A 7,101-nucleotide genomic window follows, 5' to 3' on the forward strand; every position below is an offset into this window, starting at 1 on the left:
AGGGATCATATGACTCTCTGGGAGGCGCACAGAGGCAAGGCACAGGATCAGGCCACAGGAGCCCAGCAGGTGACGCTAAAAAGAGCAGGAGGAGATGGGTGGAAAACGGGGCTGTCCAGAGAGGAGGACGACACCACACACGTGCACCGTGCGACACGTGGCTCGCACTTTCTCACCAGGGGATCACCAGCCCTGGCTCCTCTCCCCTGCTATGGTTTTATTGGTTTACTTATTATGGTTTCCCATCCCTGTCCCTCCTTGTAAGGGGGGTTTCATTTGACGGAGGAAGCAGCCAACACTTTCCCCCACTCCAGCCTGGTCCTATAAACTGTTTCACATTAAATAGACGCCACCTCCTTAACATTTATTTATTTATTTTTCTTCCGGGTCTGAGCGCAAACGGAAATGGCTGCTTTCCTCTGATCTCTCAGAGGAAGAGCTCCGAGAGGGACGGGGTTTTACCGCTTCGACGACGCGGGAACCCCCTGAAACCGCAGGCGGGGAAAGCCTACGGCCGTGGGACTCAGCGGGCACCGAAAGCGCAGCTCCAGATCGTCTCCGGGACAAAAAACAGCCCCGGGGAACGGAGGGGGGGCTAGCGCGGTGCTGTGAGGCTATCGCTACCTTCTCAGAGCGACGTCACATTGCCGGACAAAAAAAGAATAACAAACTTAACATACCTAAAGAGAGGGGGGGAAAGAAACTCAATTAATTAATTAAAATTCATTTTCATAAACATTTTAGTTGACTTCCTCTAATCTCCTCCATCTGAATTTCCTCTTAATTTGAATGTAGCAGTTTCCAATATCATTATTTCATAAAACAATATTACAATTTCTTTACCTTTCTTATTGTACATTTACTTATTTATACATTTAAGTCTAATTTAGTCCTAGGCCTGATTGGTTCTTTCAAGTGCTTACATATCTTTAATATTAGAACATTTATTCAAATAGTCTTTAAATTTCTTCCAATCTTCTTGGTAGTCCTCTTCTTTCTAGTTGCAGATTCTCCCGGTGAGATTAGCCAACATTTAACGTGGCTGTTTCTCCAAGATCAGAGGCAGTAATGGTTCTGAACCCCGGTCGCTGAAAATTGGAGAAAAGGAGAGTGATCTTGTGCTCACTTTGGGGTATCTAGTTGTCACCATGAGAGAACACAAAGCTAGACCATTGCAGGCCGTTGACCTGATCCAGAAGACTCTCCTTATGTTCTCAAGGAGTACTCTTTCATTGTTTCAACCCTACCTGTCCTTCCTCCAAGGAACCTGGAGCAACTGATGTTGTGGTTCCAGTCCCAGGGGTCTCCTACCCAGTTCAGGGCTGGAGCTGGACAGTTTAACATTCATAACAGAACTGCATCATGGACCAGAGCCAGGGTGGTGTAGTGGTTAAGAGCGGTGGACTCGTAATCTGGTGAACGGGGTTCGCTTCCCCGCTCCTCCACATGCAGCTGCTGGGTGACCTTGGGCCAGTCACACTTCTCTGAAGTCTCTCAGCCTCACTCACCTCACAGAGTGTTTGTTGTGGGGGAGGAAGGGAGAGGAGAATGTTAGCCACTTTGAGACTCCTTTGGGTAGTGATAAAGCGGGATATCAAATCCAAACTCTTCTTCTTCTACCTCTAGAAACTGTATTCTCAACATGTACGGTTCTGCGGCCCCGATAAAGGTTACACATTTGTATATATGCCAGCAATTTGGGTGGAATCTACAGGCATGTTCAAAACATTGTGAAAATGCTTTTTTTAAAAATAAAATAAAAAATAGTTTTGAAAAATGCATTGAATTTGCTGTAGCTCAGAGCTGTCACCTAGTGTCACAATTGTATATTGCACTTGACAACACAGTCAAAACGTTTTATTTGCAGCTGTATAGGTGCACTCCTGTTCATAGAATCATAGAAGAGACCCAGAGGGTTGTCTGGTCCAACCCCCTGCAATGCAGGAATCTCAACAAGCAGTCCCTCATCCAATTTGGAACCATGTCAGACCCTGTTTATCTTTGCAAATGTGCTTGCAGTTTTATTGCTGCACAACCTTATCCTTTGCTCTTCTTTCACTAGCTTGGTTTATTCTCCACTGCATCCCAACTCCTCTCCCTCTCCCTCTCTCTCTCTCTCTCTCTCTCTCTCTCTCTCTGTCTCTTCCTGCCCTCCTTCTGCCTGTCCTCTGATAAAACAAGCACTTTCCTACAAACTCCCAATGCATAATGTACCTGCTAGCCCCAAAGTCACCACGACGACTTTTTGCATTCTGCCTCCTCTTAGCATGACATGTGGCTTAAATTCCACCTTAGAAGATTTCCACCTTTATCTGATAGGGCTTTAAGATTTCACAATTAGCAGGGGTTTAAGAGAACTCTGTAGAACACTAAAGATGACTTTGTGGCATGTAATACAATCACTCCATATCCCTCTGTGAAGACAGGAAGTCCCTGGGCACCCACACTCTGTACAGTAAGGACGTCAAAAACATTTCAGTGTGATTTGGTGCCATCGTGAGATCCCCTTTCACCTCTTCCGGTCTCTGCAGATTTAAAAACAACAATGTCGCAACAACCTCATTTGAGCTGTAAGTGTAAAAAGCTCTCTTTTTGCCTAATGCGAAGTTTACGGAATAACTGCCTTCCCCACCTTCTTGACCGAAAGAGGAGGAAGTATTATTGGCTATATTTTATTATTCCACCACCACCACTGTTCCCCTGGATTTATTCTATGGATCGCAGAGCAGAGTATCACCTGAGCTCTGCGAGTGCAGCTTTCTTCCGACTGAAGTGCAGGGTGTTTGAGGACCGGGACATTTGCAGGGAAACCAAAATGCTTGCTTACAAAGCTATTGTTCTATCAACCTTACTCGTGTGTGTGTCCCAACATTAAGCCGAAACATCATAGCCCCTTGCTATGGCCAACACTTTAAGAATCCTTGCAGAACCACTCAGATGCACATTCCTGCCTTCTTCCCTCACCCCTGAAATGTTTCGCTTTACTCCATGACAGAGGCAGCCCACGGTCCCACCAGCATCGAGCAACAGCCACAATCCACAACAGGCAATGGCCACAGCCAACCCACACATGGAGCCACACAGCCCAAGGGCACAGACTCTGCAGCGCCCATCTTTTGCACCCATCACACGCCAGAGGTCTGCGCCTCATGCTGCCTGAAGCTTCCACATCTGTGCATGGAAGTGCATTGTGGAACATCATCTCCACAGCCCATGAGTGCAGAGCCCATTGTTTCCCAGGTGCTTTTGAACTTGTGCACTATTGATGATAACATCACAGGCAGCGCATGGTGCAACAGAGGTGATAGTGATCTCTGGTTCTTGGCGTGCTTTGCTTGTGTCATGGAAACCTGGCTGCAGCTGTTGGCTTTGTCTATGTACTCAGAGAGTAAGAACAGGTAGTATGGTGAGAAAAGGGGATTCACTCTGTGTAATCTGCAAGAAGCAGGAAGAAGAAGAAGAAGAGTTTGGATTTGATATCCCGCCTTTCACTCCCTTTAAGGAGTCTCAAAGCGGCTAACATTCTCCTTTCCCTTCCTCCCCCACAACAAACACTCTGTGAGGTGAGTGGGGCTGAGAGACTTCAGAGAAGTGTGACTGGCCCAAGGTCACCCAGCAGCTGCATGTGGAGGAGCGGAGACGCGAACCCGGTTACCCAGATTACATGACTACCGCTCTTAACCACTACACCACACTGGCTCTCTGTGGCCAGTACTGGAATCTGTAGGCCAGTACTGATGGGAGTTTATGAAGGTTGTTGGGGGGGAGGTTGGGGGGGACAAATTGAAGAAGAGGTCTAGCACACCTCCAGTCTTGAGAAAGCCAGGAGAAGGAGGCCATGCTCTGGTGCAGTTCCCCTACATTTGTCATTCTAAGAAAAATGAGAAACTGATCTCTCACAGAGTCACATCTCCCATTTCTTTTGCATTGGTGCAGCAACAATGAGCCAGTTTTCAAAGTGGTTTAAATTTCCTGACATATTCTGTGAGCGGGTCTTTGCCTCTGCTTCTCATGCGAGAAGAAAGGGGCGAAGAGAGAAAGGGCAGCAGAAGAAAATGGGAAGGAGCTGGAAGAGTTAGGGTAGCAAAGTCCAGTTTGCAAAGAGCAAATCGGTTAAGGCCTTGATTGTCTAAGACATTCAGAAAATCTTGCCTAATGGAGGTCTCAGGAGCGTCTCTCCTAGTTTGCACTACAGTGGTACCTTGGTTTTTGAATGTAATCCATTCTGGAAGACCGTTCGACTTCTGAAACGCTCAAAAACCAAAGCATTCACTTCCAGAAGCATTTACTTCCGGAAAACTCAATACGGAAGCTGCGTGGCATGTTCAACTTCTGAAAAGCGTTTGACATCATTTGAAAACCGAGGTACCACTGTATATTAATGTTGTTGTTGTTGTTGTTTAGTTGTTTAGTTGTGTCCAACTCTTCATGACCCCCTGGACCAGAGCACGCCAGGCCCTCCTGTCTTCCACTGCCTCCCGCAGTTTGGCCTCCCGCAGTTTGCCCTCCATCTTTCCCAACATCAGGGTCTTTTCCAGGGAGTCTTCTCTTCTCATGAGGTGGCCAAAGTATTGGAGCCTCAGCTTCAGGATCTGTCCTTCCAGTGAGCACTCAGGGCTGATTTCCTTCAGAATGGAGAGGTTTGATCTTCTTGCAGTCCATAGGACTCTCAGGAGTCTCCTCCAGCACCATAATTCAAAATATATTAATAAGCTGCCTCAAATGACTGGAGAACCAGAGCAGAAACATCTTAATGGACAAGGTTTTGGATGTTGTCCTTGTCAAACCTGAAAACCATCCTTATAATTCCAAAACAGTATTGCTGGACGTCCACCAGCCAAAGGAATACGATCGAAGCAAATGCTCTGATTAGGTAGTGAAGCCCAGATAAGTCTGAGACATTGTTATTAGTAGAAGAAGAAGAAGAGTTTGGATTTGGGGGTTGCTTTCTTTTTGACTTTGTTAGACATTTTTGTGTTGTATATTGCAAACTGTCCTGTGATCCTCAAATGAAGGGCAGGACAGAAATTAAGTACATAATAATAAATATAGGTACACATTTAGCAGACTTGGTTTCAAAGATTATTGCTGGCATTTGAAGTCCATTCAAAATGAAGTGCATTTTCCATGGCACCAGCTTAATATTTTACTTAAATCTTCAGCCCACTAAGCGACGCAATTGGAGGCATTGGAGAACAATGTAAATCACATCGTGTTACATATGGCTTGCATCAAGGGACATTTAGATCCCCTGCAACATCTTTACAATGGAGCAAGGAGGAGCTACCCGGCTGATGTTTATCACTGTATCAGTCCAGTTGTGGCCGCTATATAAAGCTCAGAGGAAATTGCTTTCTCCAGCCTGGGAAGGTAAGGAAGTTCAGGAGTGACCAGTCAGGACAAAGTTCTAGTTGCAGGTAGGTAGCCGTGTTGGTCATACCAATAACAAACTTAGTTGGTCTCTAAGGTGCTACTGGAAGGAATTTTTTATATTTTGTTTCCAGTAAGGACAAAGGTAAGGAAAGTTGCAGGTAGATGGTTGAATTGGCCGATGAGTGGGGGGAATGGGGCAGAGGGTTGGTTGGAAAGCAACCTGGGCAGGTAAGCCTCTACTCTAGACATCAGCATTAATTGCAAGATGCTGCGATTTCTGTGCGAAGGCTTTGAAAGGGAGTGGGGTGGGAGTGTCACAGAATAGAACAAAAAGAATCACAGTGGTGCCCCACAAGACGAATGCCTCGCAAGACGGAAAACCCGCTAGACGAAAGGGTTTTCCGTTTTGGAGGTGCTTCGCAGGACGAATTTGCTATGGGCTTGCTTCACAAGACGAAAATGCCTTGCGATTCCTGGGGGGTTTTTTCCGTTCCCCACCTCCTTTTTCTAAGGCACTAAGCTGCTAATAGCCTTTTAGCAGCTAATCCGCTAATCCCTTAAGCCTTTAATAGCTGCTAATAGCCGCTAAACCGCTAATAGCGCTAATCCGCTAATCCACTAATGGGCTTGCTTCGCAAGACGAAAAAACCGCTAGACAAAGAGACTCACGGAACGGATTCTTTTCGTCTTGCGAGGCACCACTGCATTTGAGTCCCATGCATGCATTAAACTGCATGGTGTGGTTTAGGGCCACTTGTTGGCACATTTCCCCCAGCCAATCAATGGGACCACAAACCTGATAACTCAGCAGAGATTTGAGAGGTCTTTTCACTGAAGGTTTTGCTTGCAATGAAGGTTGTCGGTTTTTGGAATGATCAAACCAATGACATGAATACATGCAGAGAACTTTGCATGCTAATAACCAGCGCGATAACAGTAGAGAAACAGGCTGGGCCCTTTCCTTGTAGAGATGTTTCACAGCGGAGCGTGGCCCTCGTATTCCCCCAAAAATGTGCAATTCAAGGTGAATGTGGAAATGGCAGCCTAAATTGACAGAATATGCACAACTCGCAGACTTATAGTATAAGAGAAAATACATTTAAAGAAGATTGGAAGACATTTATTGAATATAGGGGAGATAATTGTGTACACCTGAAAACGCCGGCAGCATTAAGATAAATTCAACAGTGTAAATAAGTTTGATGGATGCAATAATGGAATACTGATTGGTATAGTTTTTTGTAAAATATGCAGGGATTTATGATATGTAAAGTGAACCATGGAAAGAGACGAAGGGAAGTCACTGATATCGTAAGGATGTAAAATGAGAATTTTAAATTGCAAAACAGAAAATTTAATAAAAATTAGATAGCTAAATGATAGATGATAGATAGAACCTTTACCAACATTTTCCCCCGCTTGAGTAAGTGACAGGAGGCGTCCTTTTCAGATATTTAAAAGGACTAAAAAGGATGCAAATGAGAAACGCATAGTGTGAGTACACTCCTACTTTAACCTACTCATTAGGTACAGAGAATCCCATACGCACACACTTACACACACAAAGGGGCACGTGTGGCGGGATCTCTCCATTGTATCAGGAATTCTGCAAAATCCTGTGGATCTCCTTGCTTATAAATCTGTGTGTGGCCAATGAGCCCGGTCTTCGCACAAATCAAGTCTCCAGTGACTAGGAGAACGGGATTTATCAGCCCCAGGGATCTCTCT

This window comes from Podarcis tiliguerta (genome assembly GCF_965153285.1).
Source record: "Podarcis tiliguerta genome assembly, chromosome: 6".
Lineage (NCBI taxonomy): Eukaryota > Metazoa > Chordata > Lepidosauria > Squamata > Lacertidae > Podarcis > Podarcis tiliguerta.